A 17,787-nucleotide genomic window follows, 5' to 3' on the forward strand; every position below is an offset into this window, starting at 1 on the left:
ACGTCACCGCGTTGTTTGCACTCGCAGCGCCGCCCCGCTTGGCACGCGGTGTGGTTTGAATCTGGAGCCGTTTTCACGGCTGGGAGCAAAAGCCGTATGAACGTTAAGCCAAAGGCTTTGTTCTGCGAGACCCTTCAGACAAAACACGGTATATCTTATTTATTTTTGTTCTTAAAAATGCAGTTCTTATACCTTCTTGTCGTAGAACGGTTTGGGTTGACCCTTAAGATCGTCTCGTTCCATCCCCCTTCTGTAGGTTGGGACACCTCCCATAGTCCAGGTTGCTCAAAGCCCCATCCAGCCTGGCCTTGAAGGCTTCCAAGGAGGGTGCATCCACAGCCTCAATCTGCAACCTGTTCTGGTGTTTCACGATCCTCACAGTAAATAATTTCTTCCTAATATCCAGTCTAAATCTATCCTCCTCCAGTTTAAAGCTATTTCCCCTCATCCTGGAGCTGCATGCCCTTATAAAATGCCTGATTAGTGATTGCAGTCTTCCTTTTGTTCCCCAAAACAGCCTTGCAAGTGCATCTTTTTGTAGGATTAACTTAATGCACAATTGGAAACTAATTTCAGCCCTTAGTCAATATTTAACAGGCTTTTGCAGCCAGTTCAAGTCTGTGTACACGTGGAAAATGTTCTTTTTCCTGCTGCCGTTTAGGTAAGAATGGATATAATAAACTCCACAAGCTTAACAAAATACTGAAGGACATTAGGTTCAAAGATAGAGCAATGGATGCAATTTTCTAACCTGCACCTTGTGGGGTGTACTCAAGCATCTCTGTGATGATTATTTCTTATATAAACAGTTTGTACCCAGTTTTGTATCAAGGCTCAGGCCTCGATTACAATGTGCAATTCCTGAAAGGATAACTGCTATTTCCTTTAAAGGGTGTGACTAAGTGAAGTTTACCAAAATAAAAATATATATGCCATATAATTAGGATATACCAATAAATGTAACCCCTTTCCACTTCTTTTGTGGTTACCATTAGAATTTTAAACAATAACTATGAGAGAATCAAACTCACTAGTCAGAGAGCAGGAATCCAAGTTGTGGAGAAACTTAAACTGATTCTTCTGCTATTCCCACATTCTTCCTACCTTACTGTTTTTCCTAGGCAGTTAGAAATCACTGCTTAACATAATTTTCTATATTCACATGTATACACCTTAAAAATATACCAACAACTCCCATTATTTTGTTATTAAATATACTGTATTTTGTGATCAGGGAGTTTATAACTGGATATTTTTCTGTGAATGACTTCTGCAATGTGTTGCTGCAGGTTGGGCTTTTAATTTCACATCTAATTTCCAATTAGACATTCCAATGCTAACAGTTTAATAAGGTTCTACCCCCTTTCCTGCTCATGTATACAAGTGAATTTTAGTTAGAGAATCTGCAATAACTCAACTTTTGCATGCACTAGAAGTTGAACTCAAGCTTCGTACAAAACACTGTTGGTGTGCTTTGTATTACAGTGTCCGGTGATGGTTGATACAGATTTGGGACTTTCTTTACTTTAGGAATTTGGGAATGCAGTCGAAACTGAAGAGTGGAGGCAGCACAGTAACAGATACCAGTCTGACTGTTTTATGGTTTCAAACAATCAACTCTGAGCAACAGTCAATGCTTTTGTCCCAGTGTGAAGGACCTCCAGAACAGCAGCTGAATGAGAAAGAGTATTTGAGCAAAATAGTTGCTGATAAAGATTTTAAATTAAGTAGTAATGCAGTCAAGATAGAAATACATAACCACTTGTGTTTTACAGAGTTCTAACTAGAATAATTTTAGCTGCTTTGCAGGAGTAGTTTCTCAAGTCAGGAAATATCAATTGCTGCCATTCAGTTTCAGTACTCTAGTTCCAAGTTACTTAGACCAAGGGGGAAGGTGTTTTGTAAGAGGCAAGTTTTAAAGGTGGCCGAAGGACTGTATACAATATAAAAGTTTTTAATTTATGTCAGAGTTCTTTGCTAGAATATAACATTTTGTGGCAGGTAATTTCATCAGCAGTTGTTTACACATTATTTTGACTTTGAAAAATCCAATAGCCACAAGAAATAATCTCTCCCACAGGTAATTAAATGTGCAGATTTCAAGAACAAGCTAGCAAATAAATTCCACTAGAGTGTAAGTTTAATATTTGGCTATTTTTTACTTCCCGTCTTCTGTTCCAACAATGAAATCCCATCATTCTACTGTACTGTGATGATGGATATGGCAAATAATGTCAAATCACCTGCAGTGAAAGGTAAAACCTTCTTTTGAAGCAGAAAATGAGTGTATCTACATATGCTCATAAATTTGTCCCAATATTATAGTTGTTTGAGCAGCTGCCCATGTTGCATTTCCCAATGGCATTCTCAGGCACCGTTTCTTGATTTATTTATGTGTTAGCAATATTTACATTCAGACATTAGCATACTGTAGAACACTGTGCTCAGAACTGGACACTCATATTTTTACTGCCATAGTTGAGACATTATTGCGGTTATGATCCCATTAGAAAATAAAAAGGTACATTTATTTTAAAAATTTCAGATTTCCTAGAATTATGAAAAGCATGCATATCCTTTTATTTGTTTGTTTTCATTTTCAGAACTTGCATGCAAGCGCTGATTCACTGCTTTGCTGTACTAATTTGTGTTGCAGGACATTCAATATAAAATTGCAATCAGTTTGCAAGAGTAGAGCTCCAAACATCCAAATGCTCCAACTTTTTTTCCCTAGGATTAATATGTTCTCTCTAGAACACTGGTACACAGTTTAAATACATATTAAAAAAAAAAAAAAAAAAGATGGTGGCAAGCAATATTATTGTATGGCAAAATAATTTAATTCAAACGGAATGTAATTTTAAGCCATACTGAAGTTCAATTTCTCAGAACGGAGCACGAGAGAACAGGAATATGCAGAAGAGAAACACTCTCTGCTCTTTTAAGCCCAATAAGCAGATGGACAGGTTTTTGTTTGTTTGTTTTTTTCTGGCTAGTTAAATTGTACAATGAACTGCAAAGACATTCCATTTATGGTAACAAAATTTTGTAATGAGAACTAGTAAACAGTGGATAGTGGATAGTTTACCTGTTTCATGTCTAGAGAGTTAATGTGAATGGTTAAGCACACTCAAAGTTACTCATCATGTAATCCTAGTGAAATCCTTCCTAAACCCTGTAAAAACATTCCCAAATCCTTCTAAATTAAGTTTGTTAATGCAGTTGATCTGAATTGGTGTGTTGTACGGGGAGTGTGTTCTGGTTAAGAATTCCTGGTCTGCCAGAATATTTTGAAGGTCATGCAATTTTGATATGGAGACATGGTTAACTTGATTTTTGGTAGTTACTCAAAATAAATAATGTCTTGACTGATGAGATCCTTTTGTAAGACAGGATTTTGTACCTCCATTAGAGAAAACATGTTACAGTAACTTTTAACAGCTCCATGTACTGTAAACTAAGGATATATACTAGGAGGATCTTTCAAAATTGCAGTAAAATATCAAAATAAGATTATTAAGCTGTCAATGACAGTTTTAGTCTGGTAATTTCCTGTATTTATCCTGTTATATATTATTTATCTGCAGTCACAGGAAAATGCTAGAGCTTAGTCCATGTTCAGGGAGAACAGTACATATGGTCTGAAAATATTTTTGTTTAATGGATTACAAGTAAGAGGGACAGCTGAGTCTTAGTAGTACCATCCCAGTTTGTACCAGCCGAAAAGTGGACACACACAAATGTATTCTAAGGATTGCGATGCATATACTAAATAAGAAAGTCATTTTCTAATTTATACATTTAACATATTGTAATTTAGGTGGCCAAAACAGAACATGAGATAGACAGAGAATGCAAATCATAAGTAGACTTGTATACAAAAATATTCTGATATTGTCACAACAGTGCAAGGATTTCTTTGACTAACGTTTAACAGAGAGTTATCTGTAAATGAGTGGCTATCAGCAAGTCACTTGGCAAAAATATCTCATCTCCACATCAGTTCTTGATTTCCCTACAGATAAACAAATATTAATAATCTTTGAAAGCATTGGCTAATTTTATACACTAGTTTTCAGCAGGGTAATTTTGCCTTTTTTGGTCAAGAATAGAAAATTAGATGTGGATTGATTTTAAATACCAAAATTGTTAAGTATTTCTTACAAGAACTGCATCAAATTTTCAGCTTTCATTTGAAAAAAAAAAAAAAAAAAAAAAAAAAAAAAAGCATAATTGTGTAAACCAAAGAGTTACATCCACAAGTAGACATGGGCTTAAAGAGAGAGAAGCAAGCTATTCATTTTGCTGAAAGTTCAGTAATCAGTCCATTGCCTGTTATATTTGTAAAGTACTGCAAACCCTGAAATCCCTGTGTAATCAATGGCCAAAGGCGGGCTACTTCACCAGGCAGTGATTTAGGGCAGAGGCCTCATTGGGTCTTAGCTATGCAGGAAGTAGTGCTTGTTCCTGCTGCTGTACACCCTGCTGCATTACATCAAGCAGTAGGATATTTCCTTATGCAATCTAAGGAGACAGCTATGCCTACTAGCACGATTCACATGTTTACTGAGCAAGACAACTGAGCATGCCAGAGAATTGCATGGTTGCTCCTCAGCACTCTGCATTCATGGCAGTAAAACATTTCTTTGTTTAGATACTCAAACAAAGCAAAATTTCCAAAAAACAGAATATGTCAGCTTCTCTCTTTATTCAAACTACTAAAGCAATCTCCTGATTCCTGGGTAAAGTAGTGGAGCATCCTTCCCTGGGAACCTGGGAGAAGTTGATCCTAGAGTTTCAAACTTCTGAGGAAACATGCAGGAAACAGAATGTATAGTGTTCTAAACTGAGGCTAACTTAGTCTCCCTTGTCAAAGTGCTTTTGTTTTGCATAGCACACTCAGTTTTTAACTAGAGCAATGATAGGAACTGAGGCCATTTGGATTATTATCTAAATTATCTGGAATTATCAAATCTATTTTTTGGCATCTGATTGCTATACATAGCCACCTCCAACTTCATCTTTCAAAGTATAACTAACTCTGGAAGGATATTCCTGTTTTACTCTGTGATCTTGATGTTAACTGTAACAGGAGCTTTTGAGTCTGAATTTAATTTTGGCACACTGGGAGTAAATCTGAGTTCTATTGATGCAGTTATTAAGTTATGTTATTAAGCATGCAGTATCCATCTATATCCATATATATGTCTTTTTGTGTTGAAGGAAAATGTTTTACTGCTAGGAAGATCCCACTTTCTCTGTCCACCAAAAAATTTAATTACCCAGTGATAACGGCAGTTACATTGATGGCAGGAGACCAACCATTCATATGCTGTTTCAAAAAAGATTGAGTGCTTTGAACTTGCATATGTTGTTTATTGTGTCAGTTTTTAAGCCATAAAGAGTTGCAGAGGCTGCTGTAATACTCTTTTCACTATATTTCTGTTGGTGACTTTGCCTGGTAAATGGTGTAAGAAACTTAATCTTGGAGCAACTCCAAAAGCAAAACATGTAGAAACGAATTGGTAAATTCCATCTACACAGGAGGTTAAAAAGAAACTTTCATTTTCAAGTCTTGATGCTTGTGTAAGTCCTAAAGGAAAAAATTTGGCCACAGCAGAAACTTAGCTTCCTGGGAACATAGGTATCTTCAGGCTTAGGTTCCATCGAAGTTGAATGTGGGAAGCCCGGTTTCTGGATCAGCTATGCCTAGGTATCAGACAGCAGACTATCTATTATCTTTCTGTGCTGTGAGAAAATAGATCTCAAGAAAAAGATTGATCTGAAAGTATATGTATTCCTTCAGAAATGTTCAGTGTTGTCTATGAGTTCTGGCATTTCAGAGCTCTGTAACCGTACGAAACAGTATCCAGTCTCTTTCCTGAATGTTTCTTTCCAAAATATTTTGCACAACAGGGCAAAGCATATTTTGTAGTTCATGAACAGAGAAATATTGGAGAAGAATGGACCAAGACTCTGCCTAACTTCAGAAATAAAATGTTAAGAAATTTCATTTAAAAAAGCAGAAAATTTTCTAAGTTTGTTTTGAAAATCATAAATTCCTCCAAGGCTATTGTTCCATCCCCAGTTAAATCCTCTGGTTTCTTTCAGGTAGTCAGGTCTATCAGCATAGGTACCTCTGCCCATTCAGAATAGCATAATCTGATTTGTTGTCATAGTTTAACTTAATTTGGAGAAACGTTTGGAGAAGTTTGACAGCAGTGTGGAACTGCCTTAGGATATGAACAGTAGATCTCATTGAAGCTGGATATTCTTGGAATACATACAGACAACTTACCCAGCAGCTTAAGAACAGCACTCGTAACTACTGCATCTGGAGACTGTTTGGTGCCAGCAGGACTTTTGTTGTTGTTGACAGATACTGGCTCTTGCCAAATAAAGTGAAAGTTACTGTATTTATCTGGAGGAGAAAAGACGATACTTAAAACTTGCAGTAGTTTATTCAAAGAGTAAATCCTTGAAGATATTTAAGGAAAAGTCCAGCAGTGCCCCTAGGCTATCTACATACTAAAACAGACAGTAGGAAAAAGAGAAAATTGGTGCTTGGAGAGAGACAGAAACATTCTTTATAGCTTTCTTGCACTGCATTTATACACACAGTGCTCTGAGGTGTATTCTCATATAGTGGATGTTTACTTTTAAAAGTAACACCACAAGGAAAGGTGAGATAAGAGAAAAAGATCATGGGATGAAGAGCTTGCCATCTTCAGGTTTAGAGGTTGAACTTAAACACTATCTTTAAAACATTGGGAGAATGTTTGTTTAAAAACTTAGACAGTATTACAAGGTCCCTGAAGCTCTAAAAACAGAACTAAGCAAGAGATGTTTGTAGTGAAATACACAATGAGGCTGTTAACAGAAACTGACCAAAGGGCATGCACCTTTTCTTTTTCTTCTGTTTGGTTTTTTTTTTTTCTGTTACTTACACAAGTACTGCAATCCTTGTACCGTGCTGCAAGCCTTTATCTGCTGCCTGTGTACGTGCAACACTGTATTTTAATTAGTCTCAAGATTTGAGACTTAGAAGGAATTGCAGAGGTCTCTAATTACCTTCACAAACTAGTCGTCTGCTCAAGAAAATGAGGAATGAGTAGGCATTAAGTAGTCAGAAGCCAGTATTCAAATCCAGAGAGAAGGAGGAAGAGTGGAAGGTTAAGAAGTGCAATTTTCACCGACTTTTCTGTGTCTTCAAAATTACTAAGGCAATCCTTCTTTAGTAAAAGTCACCAATTTTAGATATCAGGGGTTTATCAGTAATACCAGACTAGATATTTTACGATTTCTTTTCCCCCTCATGCCTGTGCAGTATTTTGGATATTTTTATTGTGAAAGTATTTTTTTTTAAGCATTGATAGCATTTCTTGAAGGACTGTTGGGATAAATAATGCTTGGTAAACATTATTTTTTTCTGTTCTAATTTAGGGGAAAAATAGAAACAGTGATTTAAATCATGGCCATTCACAAACTGGCCTTGACTGAGAAAAAAAAAAACAACCAGAGGATTATCTTTTTAGCAACTTTTGAATCCCAGCTGCATTATTGATATGAAGCTAAAAAGGCTTTGCAGATCTTTATATAATTAAACGCAACTGTTATTATGGAAATTTTTCATAACAGCTGTTGCACTGAAAGAAAGGTTACCTATTCTCTATCAGTAATCCCTTTAAATCTCTGACATGATTCATAGATTCTCAAACAATGCCTATAAATTAAACAAACTGGATACCTTCCATACATATATTTATTTATCATCTTTCACCCCATCAGCAAGTTAGGTAAGAACAGAATAACAGAACTCAAGTTAGCTCATGAAAGTAACATGGATGTTCTTTCTTATGAACTTCATTTCTATTTTTGTTTTCTGAAATACTTATTGTTTCATTGTGCTCAGAAGTGGTGTGAGATTCCTCGATGAAGCCATACAAGCCCTTGTTCAAAAACCTTACACTTGCTACTTAAATCTTGAACCATCAGTCAAGAGTAGCAGAAAAGAATGAGTTTGATAAAGGCTAGAGACAGATTTGAAACATGGCAAAAAGCTATAGCTCTAAATGAATTTCTTCCTTTCTTTGTGGATAGCATAACAGGTTTTTTCTTCTGGCTGAAAAGAAGCAGCCTATCAGAACTGCAGCTGAGGTTCCCATTTTATTCCTGGCTTGGAAAGAGGAGAAGGATCAGCCAGGATTTATTTTCTTTTCCCCTTAGGGCTAAGAAGCAGAAGGAAAGAAAACAAATGTCACTGTTAAAGTGTAGATGGCTTGCTAGGTTTCAGAGCGAAAGGTTGTGGAGTATTTTTATAGTGTATTTTGTAGCATTGAGAAAACTCAGAAACAGGAAAGTCTGGGCTTGTAAAGAAGCTCCTTTTTCAAAGCAAGTCCAGTGCCTGAATTTTTGGTCATTTTGGACCACAGCTCTGCAGGACAGAGTCTAGAGGAGAGTGGTTGATCACAGAAAGTGAGCCAGCTTCTTGCCCTTGTGGCAAAGACTGCCAGCTGCATTTGTTGCTGCATTAGAAAGAAGATAGCCATCATATCAAGGCAAATAATTACTTCTCTTGCATAGGCAGATGTGAAACTGTATCTATGTAGTTTTAAATTCTTCAGTAGAAGGTGACGAGCGCTGAAGCTCCTTTTTTTTCTTTCTCTTCTGATACTGAAAAACTATTTTTTTTTTTAAGAGGTGCTGGCAGATCAACTATCAAAATAGGGTTGCTGATTCAATTGCTGTGGCAGTAAGAGGTGGGCTTCTGTGTAATAGAAATTTCTCACAATTTGTGGAGAGAGTGTTGCTTTGGCAGCCTCTGTTTTGAGATCCCTCGCATTGACTTCATCAATGGTTAGAATTTTGTATTAATAAATACAAATTTAATGAGCATGGCCCATTTCAGGTTTAGGAGGAGTTACAGCAAAGGAAAGAATAAGCCATGTAAGAGAGTGAATAAAAGGGTAAGCATTATAGAAGGCTTTGGGGAATAGCACTTAGGAAAATGTCAATATTTACTACTATTAAGTAGAATCCAGTAAGAAAAAAAGGAGAACTTGTGATACAATGGAAAGCATAGCAATAACAGCAGAGCATCAAGGTCCTAGAACACAGTAAATGAAGACTTGCTCAAATGCAATAGCCATAGGTGCAGAAACAATAGAAAGAAACTAGTTTCCTTCAGAAGGCCTCAAGAAGGCAAAGATCTCCAGAAAGACACCTTTGGGAAATTCTTTACAGAGAAAGTGATGAGGTTCTGGAACAGGCTGCACAGAGAGGTTGTGGATGCCCCATCCCTGGAGGTGTTCAAGGCCAGATTGAATGGGGCCCTGGGCAGTCTGGTCTAGTATTAACTGGTCTAGTATTAAATGGGGAGGTTGGTGGCCCTGCATGTGGCAGGGGGGTTGGAGATTCATGATCCTTGAGGTCCCTTCCAACCCTGGCCATTCTGTGATTCTGTGCGATTCTGTGATTTGCCCCCACTGCCAGTCCTTGATTGAGGTCTGGGAAGGGGCGGATCCTGGCTCCACACCTTCCTATCACTCAGGTATATTGCATGTACCTGAGCTCCCCTGGCTTGGCCCTGCCTTCTTAACAGGTGCTCAATCACTGGTTCAAGCTGGGACTTAGCATTTCTTCTACAGAACTCCATAAAATAAACCTAAGAAGTCTTATTTTATAGCTTTTTTTTTTTTTTTTTTTCTTCCCCAAAGTGTGAAAGATCTTGCTTTTACTGTCTGGAGGCTGATTTATCATAGAGGAAACCTATATCATCAATTGCTAACTGGGGATTATAAGAAGAGTTGCAAACAACTAGTGGAAGAAAAAAAGAATCAAATACACCATATAGGTAAGAACATTACCTGTGCTTTTATCTGGGGAAAAAATTATCTTGAGAATCCTCCATCTATAGAAGACTGTACAAAGTAGTTAAGCTACTGCTGATTTTTGCCCTCAGAAATGCAGAGAAAGCTGACCTCTCATAAGTCACTTCCAGTCTAATATGTACTTGTTTGGGAGCACTTAAGAAAACATAGCTTACTTTCCTCTGGTAGTTGAAGTTTTTAAATCTTTTTTTACTTAGAGTTCGTATCTCAGGTAACTCAGCACTGCTTCTTTTCAGAAGGTGGGGATCTAGTTTTGTGAATTATAATCCAAAGCATTTAGCAAAGTCTAATTGCTGAACTATTTCTCAGGTGCTGAGAACCAAAAGATTTAGAGCCATTGTTTAAAACCTTATCAATATTTTCTGTTTTCTGACTTGCAGTGAGTAGCAAATAAAGTCAGTGAAGTTTTCTTATAATTGGTGTAATGTGCTCCCTGCGGTTAACACAACTAAGCAGGTGGGCAGCGTCCTTTTGTGTTAGCTGTATCTTCCAAACAAAATATATGATGAATTATGTTGTGAGGAGAAGTGTCTGCCAAGGCACCATGGGATTATTGTTTGAGCTGGTCTTAGTTAACATCTTCACTAATGATCTGGAAGAGGGACTAAGCAGACCATTAATTAAACTGTCAGATATTACACAGAAATAGTTTAGGGTCCTAGCTGGACTAGAAGATATGCAGACTAAAAGTAAAGGCTGCTAATAAGAAAATAAGAATAATTTGGGGGAAATACCAGTTTCTTTTTTCTTGGAGTGGCATCTGAATCATGAGCTTTGTATCACCTGCATGTTCAAACTCTTTGACTTTCAGTAAACATTCATCATTTTCAGAGGAGTAACAGTTACACAAGATAGTTTCCTTGCCTTTAGCTGCATGTTTTGGTTTCTTACCTGATAATCAAACTTGCTTGGTTATAAGATTTGCTGGAAATTATGTTTCTCGTTGTTGTTGTTGTGGTTTTTTGGTTTTTTTTTTTTTTGTTTGTTTGTTTTTTTTTTCATTAATTATACTTTAATTCCTTTCTGATCTACTGTTGTATTGCCAGTTTCATGATTTTGATAAAGTTTCATATCAATCCATCCAATCACCAATATAGTCTAATTTCCCTTTTACATTTATTTTGAAAAGTAAAATGAAACTTGTTATTTATGTTTTATATGCCAATTTTTATGTAAGATTATTAAAGGTACACAGAAGTACAGCTATCAGCAGCAACTCTACAGATCAAGCATTTAAAATGATACAACATAGAATACAAATCTGCTTGGTGTTTATGAATTTGTGAACGTACTTCTTGTATAATATTCTGTATAGACTGTATATGTAGAGTGTATTCCCTGCTTGTGTCAGAGAGACAGAACTGCCCAGGCCACAGTGATCTGGGCTGTATGTTTTTCATTTGGAAAAGTCAGTTGTTTTTGTGAACTGGGAATAAACCCACACAGCGTAAGTTATGTTGGAAATAAGTTGTGTATCCGTAAGACACAGTATTACAGCTCTTGTGTGCTTGGAAGTCTTCTGTAGTTCTATTTATAAGCACAGAAAGCAGCTTATGATACAGCAGCGCTCTCAGGAGGAAGCTGGTAACATAGCAGAATCAGAATAAGGCAAGAAATAGAGAAGCATTCCTACAAGTGCATCTGTCAAACCATGGGATGCAGGAGAAAATGAGGAGGTGACAGGTTGGACAGAAAGAGAAATAGCATAATATGAAGTGAGTTAATGATGCCAGCAATTTTTAGCAGTTGAGAAGGTAAGGGTTGCAAAGGCAAGGTGGCACTTCATGATTTATGTGCAAGAGGCAGGCAAGATGATATTTTTTTAAAATGTATGTATTAAACCGCTAAGCTGAGTTCATATATGCAATTTCACTGCTGTCCAGGATAAACACTGTAATTAAAAAAAAAAAATTAAAAAAAATCTGTGTTGTTGAACTTACCCAGTTTTTCAGTGATTTGCTATCACTTGTGATCCAGACTGAATGGGATGATTTGCTGTTTAGAAGTATTTATTGTTATTCAGAGGTTTTTTCTTATGCCACTTATATGCCAAAAAGGTCCATTAATTTCAATTACAATTACTTCCGATTTATCTTAATTAATGTAAAAAAGTTTAATTTGATTAAAAATACTTACTATAACGATATATGTTTTTAAGAGAAGATATTTGTCCTGACCCAAGATGCCTGTTTTCAGCCCAGTCTTAAGATACTGCGCTAGGTAGCAAGAATAAATCATGCCATGCAAGGTACCTGAATTATTCATAACCAAATTGAGCGGTGGTATTTTCTTTAGGAAAATCAGTGAAAATGGAAGGAGTAAACAATTAAAAAAAAAAAAAAAAAAAAAAAAAAAAAAAAAAAACCCCAACCAACCAAAACCTGCCATTTAACTCAAAATATTTTAAGAATCTGAATTCATATTTCCTTGGCGAGAGGTTTTCTAGTGTCTGATTGTTATTGTTTCAAAGTATTTTTGTAAAAATTCATGTACTTCAAATGCAGTCACATGTGCCATGTGTATTTTGTGTTTTTGTATTTTTGCAACTATTGTTGGGATGAAATATATGTTACAGACTCAAACTATTATTAGCATTGTCATAGACTTGGAGACTCCTAAAAATAAATTTGAAAAAAAAAAAAACAACCAACAAATATGTGACAAGTAGATATTGGATATTATGTTTCCAAGCTTACTATTTCCAGCTACTTTATTTTTGCTCTGATGGGGGCTAATTGCAGTCCTAGCTGCTGAAGCTCTCACGTCTGGTGCTGAATTCTTATTCTGGAGCTCAGTTTTGGATGGATTTTGGAAACGTGCCTCAATAACACTTAAGGATGAAATATGAAGAATAGAAGTTATCTAGAAGGAATAGTGAATACTGAATAGTGCATTGTAGATTAGAGGTCATCTAAAAACAATGAATAACAGCTGTCAAAGGAAGCCTGCTGAAAATAGTAATAAATCATCTTGAAGCACAGCAGTAGAAATTTTCAATATGTTGGTCAGGTCAACTTATGTTACAGTGGTCACTGCTCGCTGCAAAGATAGTAGCTTATAAAAAGACAAAGACAATAAGATTTGCATTTGTCAGAATATGACTGATGTGCTGATGCAACCCTAATTATGTCATGAACACAAGAATGCTGTAATACAACTTTCTATTAAGGGACTCAGGGCTATAAATGTATTTACCAGCTGCTGTGTGGAAGGAAAATCTATTGCAAGAACTTGTTTTTTATAAGGCTACTGAAGAGGTGTTGATCATTGAATCAAATAATGAATTCTCATGATCGTTGCAATCTGGGCAGGCAAAGTATCATTTTGATGTAGGAAACATCTGTTAAAGAATTTCTCCTGAGTCTCATCAGTGGTTGGCAAATTTCATTGCTTTAGTAATGTTTTCATTATTGCTGTGTCTATAAAATGGCATGGCATGTTTTATAGAACTTTTTTCTATTCTCAGTGCAGACTAAGAACAAGAATTTTAATTGCAACTTCTTGTTAGAAATAGAAACAACATGTAAGAAAAATCTTAGTGCTTTTATGTAGTGTATCCTATACAAGAAATTTTGGTTTCTGTGCTAATATAAATCACTGAACATGAAAATAATATATACATCTGTGGGCTACACACGTACCTCTGATTTAAGTTTAAGACTTAGTTATTCTGTGTATGCAGAAGTAGCTAAGTCCTTTACTGTTCTTTTCTAGAAAAACACATACAATGATGCTGTCTGCTGCTAATACAATTATTACTTATGGTAGAGAGTTCAATGTATTAAATAAGTGCTTTACAGAATTCTGTCTTTTAACTTCATACATGTTATTTTTCAGATTTCTAAAATGGCTCTTTGCTCTTATATAACAAAAGAAAATAAATATATAAATTTACCTCATAACCTTCAACTTACATTCATTGCTTATTAGAAATTATGAGCAGTAGCAAAGAATGGCTTATTGTGCTTTAGAAACATGAATTTTATCTACTAATGACCCTGCTGTACGTCAGTATGTTCCCTGATAATTCCTTTTGTTTTTGACTACGTGAGGAATATTATCATCTCCATTTCTATGTTATGTTGTCCCTAATAGCCTTTCTGTAGAATCAGATCAAATGACTTTTGATTTTCTTGAACACAATCTCATGCTAAGCATACCTAGCATCTTAAGACAAAGTTCGTTACAGCTGTACAGAACTTGCCCTTACTAATGTGTTAATAGATGTACTAAACTTATTTAGGAATAATTATTTTAGTTAATGAATAGTGTATTCATATCTATCGTGTGTGCTTTTGCTGTTGCTGATCGTACTACTAGATTGCAACTGCAAGATCACCGATGTGTGCAGCTGACATGGCAAATGCAAGCAGCTGTCCACCTATAGTAGTGCATGAATTCTATAGGCAGGAAAATCACTTTGCTAAGCGCTTAACTTTTTCTTGTACTTACCCATGTACAAGTAGAGAAGCATTAGTGTTTACGTGGGAACCTTAACTGTACCATTAAAGACATAAGTCCTGTGAAATATCTGAAAAATTTGTTCTAAATCTGAATTAAAATAACTGTGTTAGAGGAAAGTAATGATTAGGCTGTAGAAATTGTCAATATCATAAGAAAGGACAAACTTTAATTAAAAAAACAACAGCACAACACAGGTTTTGAAAGGTGTCATCTTTGGAGTTGAAATATTTTCATATGACTTGTGAATTTTTCCCATTTATTGCTATCAAAGAGAAGGTGAAACAGCTTAGCTTCTGGACAATATGCAAGTCCTTTTCATCTAACTCCAAGCACCTGGCTCTCTTCAGAAAGAAAAACTATTCATCTGTCAGTCAGCAGCTTGAAACTGGCTATTCCCATGCACTGTTTGCCAGGTATGATTATATCAGTTGACAGAAAACATTATGTTCATTGCTAAATTATCACAGACTTCTAGGGAATAACCAGGATCACTAATTTTAAGTTAGTACTGTGGATTTCTTTAAAGGTTGAGGTTTGTATAACATACACTGTCAAAAGATTGATAGCAAAGGTGATAATGAGGCAGTTGTGATTACAATTCTTAAGTCCATAGAAGTTCTTTCTTCAGACATCTGTGATTTGACCTGAATTCAAATGATGCCTTGAGTTCATCAGTTGATTTCAGGTTAAGTGGAGATGCTCTGAGGCAGACAATCCATAAGCCAGAAAAACAAGAGAGTGAGGGTTTTACTGTATGCTATTTTACAATGTATAAGAGCAGAAATACGTACGTGAGCAGCTACCACATATCTTAGCTCTTAATTACTACCCTACTTGAGATGCAGTTATCTCCATCTGAATCCCAACAGAATACTCACAGATGATGTTTTTTTTCTGAAACTATTCTGAGAAATCACAGTTGTTTATAGTGCCTAGGACCTAATCTTAAAAAAAAAAAAAAAAAAAAAAGAGCTTCAATTTGTTTTCTACAAAGTATTTAATGCAGTATGGCTAGACTCATAAAATTAGTTCAGAGCAGGAAAAATGGAGGTCAAATATATTGTTTGCAATACATAGAACTCTAGCTTACCTCCTTTGATTTCATTAGGTTTGCAGTAGGGATGAACTTGGCTCACTTTCTTTAGTTGATTCTAACCTTCAGTTGTTGATGCCATTATTAAGTTAATTGTTTGGAACATCAATCTATGTCAACAAAGCTTTCAAAGTGCTTGATGAGATTTCAAGCATCAAGCTGTGAGGCATTAAAAAATGATGAATTTACATCCAGGTAAAACTATGCCCTTCAGCTATAATAATGAATCACTACTTTGTTTACAAATGGGTATTCATCATGAGACATGGCATGCGTAGACATTTTTGAAGGGGAAAGGCATTAGCGCAGTAAATGATCTTTAAAACTAAAGCTGAATACATGGCAAAGTGAAAAAGGAGAGCATGTCAAATTATCTTTTCAGAAAGGAATTATGAATGCAAACTCACACTGGTGTTGCCTGACCCATATTTAAATAAGAACAAAAGATATAGTTCAGTGTTAAGATGTCCTTCTTCAGTAAAGACAAATCAGCACAATACGTTTCTTCTAAAAGTTTCATTATCTAATTGAATTTCTTGGTATACACTTTTAGACCTTGAAGAAAATACTTCATTTTATAATGAAAGGCTATGTTCTCTAATATGCAGCAGGTACCAGTGGTCTATATCTGACTGTTTTGGCAACCAAGGAATATTCAGCTATGTTGTCTGTCCCTTCCCATGCTTTGTTTGTAATTGGTTGGGAAGATTAATATCATTTTATTAGGCTTGTCTGACCAAATAACTGCATGACCACACCATAATATATATTTAGTGAAATTAATTAGTCTCACAAAGGCTGTAACAATACTACTGCACAGGCTTAAGCAACCCCAAAATGTGCACAGAATTACCAGAGGTCTTATATTGTAGATGCCAGGAAATTTCAAATACTAGCTATATTATATTTATTAGATATGTTTACCTTTCTTGCAGTCATATCTGACTCTTGCCTTACTACTCTATATTTAAAATCTAATTTCTTAGTTGTTACATCTCTAGAGACATAAACTTGTATGTAATCCTGCAACAGCTACAAAGCCTGTTACTTCAAATGTTAGCTACGGAACCTTATATCTGTTCAATGTGCTTGATGTGTTTCAACTTGCCTTTTCCTGGAGTTGTTTGCTTTACAGAGAACGTTTGAAGTCTAGTTGCTAAACAGGCATTGGAGAAGAATAAGGTTTCCTTCCTTGTTACTTACATGGAAACTGGAAAATTTGTTTTTATCATGGAGAAAAATGCTTTCACATTATCTATAGGAATAGGGAAGACATTCTTCATAATTCAGCATGCTTTGGTTTTGTGTTTGGTAAGATAAAATAGTTAAATGAACTCTCTGACTCCCTACTCCAAAGGGACAAATAAGCTGGCTGCTCAGGTGGGATGCTGTGTAAGTCCTATTACATGTGTTGTAAGGTGCAGGTGCATAGCATTGCCTTGTGTCACCATTTCCCCCTGACTTATTCCAATATAAAGCACAAAGGATTTCATGGTTATCTAGAATAAATTAGGATAATTTCAGGAAGGTGAATGAAACTTGCGTGGTTCATAGAGATGGAAACCTATTGCGATGAAATATTTCAGAGGACAGAATTTCAGTGGTATTGAATGTTTTAAAACCCCTAGAATATAAAGTCACTATTTTATCTGTTTACATAAGTTTACAGTAAACATGCTTGCAATTAGATTTTTACTGTAATAGTAACAATCTAAAGCTTTAACCGATCCTGCAGCATCAGTGTACCCGAAGGTCAGATGCTGTGATGGCAATAGCTGCAGAGGCTTCTTCTCATGTTGCTTATCTTAAGGTGTCTTTATCTTTTGGGAATGAGAGCTCAAGATTCTAACATGGGTAGGGCCTCTTCTGTTATGAGCTAAGAGCAGGAAGGGACTTCTTGGTTTTTATTATTACATTAGTACAATAGAACTGTGTTCACTGATAATGGCAAATTGTAAGAATTTGCATTAGCAGAACACAATCTCACTGATACCTCTTATTTTTTCCTATTTTTAGTTAATCATTAGTTAACTTAGTTTATGACCCCAGGAGCATTCCTTCCTATCTTTGTGTGTACATCTTATTGAGACAATCTAATAGAGATAGGCACAAAGGTTTCTTAGTGGGGTCTGTAGTAGCTGATGGCATGCATCGACTTAAATAGGGGGAGCTAATTCAAGAGGAAGAGAGTGCAGCAGGTGGTGATTATGAAGTGAGGATGATGACAAATTTACACCATGCTGTTTCTCTTGTACTAAATAATTTTTGTGCAAATTTGCTCAATCTCTATTGATCTTGTTTCTGATGGCATTAGCAATGATCGGAGTATGATAAATATGT

General features: G+C 35.9%; 1 long non-coding RNA gene across 7 annotated transcripts in view; it reads left to right on the plus strand.

Moving 5' to 3' along the window:
- The first annotated feature begins 32 nt into the window (after positions 1-32).
- LOC116237983 (uncharacterized) overlaps positions 33-17,787 on the plus strand; it is a 342,684-nt gene continuing 324,929 nt past the window's right edge. For all 7 annotated transcript variants that reach the window (XR_016465937.1, XR_016465941.1, XR_016465938.1 and 4 more), the window contains exons 1-2: positions 33-148; positions 9,717-9,853. This is a non-coding gene — a long non-coding RNA (uncharacterized LOC116237983). The remainder of the gene's footprint in view (positions 149-9,716; positions 9,854-17,787) is intronic.

This window comes from Phasianus colchicus, chromosome 4 (genome assembly GCF_987193195.1).
Source record: "Phasianus colchicus chromosome 4, bPhaCol1.hap1.1, whole genome shotgun sequence".
NCBI classification, from domain to species: domain Eukaryota; kingdom Metazoa; phylum Chordata; class Aves; order Galliformes; family Phasianidae; genus Phasianus; species Phasianus colchicus.